Here is a 704-nt window from a genome sequence, read left to right as displayed (position 1 = left end):
TTGCGTGCTCCTTGCCTGTTTCCCAGTGGGGGATGCTGCCCTCGGCTCCTGCCTAGGACCCTGGCCATGCTCTGTTTCTTGGCCCTTCTCACTTCCCTTGCCTTAATTCAGACCCTCTGCCATGAGGGGCATCTGTTGGTTTTGTAGCTCAGAAGTCATTTCTCTGCCTTCTGGTCACACACCTAGATATTACTTGGGGACACCACAACCATGTTCTAGTCTATTTGGTTTGGATGAAACTGACTCTCTGCTTCCCTCTCCCCCTGCAGGTGTGGCCTGATGACCCTGGACAATCAGATGTGATCTGCCCCAACCACCAGGGATGCAAACAGCACCCAGGCCACTGAAACCACCCCAGGGCTTTTGCTGGGGATGTTGAGATCAGAGCGTCTGTCTTTCTGCTGGGATTGCTGAAGGAATGAGAACAAGCCTGGAGCTGCTGGTAGCAACCCTGACATCACAAGGAAGAACCCGCCCAAGGATGAAGCCAACAGAGAGAAAAGCAAAGGTAGGAAACGGAGAGAACAAGATTAAGACATTCCGATTTATGCTGAGCCCTTTGGTCCAGCTGTTCTTGAAGGCACATCTATCCCCTGTCCCCTCCAAATGAATTACATCCACATTCATTACATCAGTAAAGGTGAAAACATCATTAGACCATCTGAAGCCATAACTTTTTCTGTCAACGACCGATTTCTACATTC

The sequence above is a fragment of the Galeopterus variegatus genome, unplaced genomic scaffold, assembly GCF_000696425.1.
Source record: "Galeopterus variegatus unplaced genomic scaffold, G_variegatus-3.0.2 Scaffold503, whole genome shotgun sequence".
Lineage (NCBI taxonomy): Eukaryota > Metazoa > Chordata > Mammalia > Dermoptera > Cynocephalidae > Galeopterus > Galeopterus variegatus.
The sequence above is the reverse complement of the archived record's forward strand: the minus strand, read 5'-3'. Positions refer to the sequence as shown.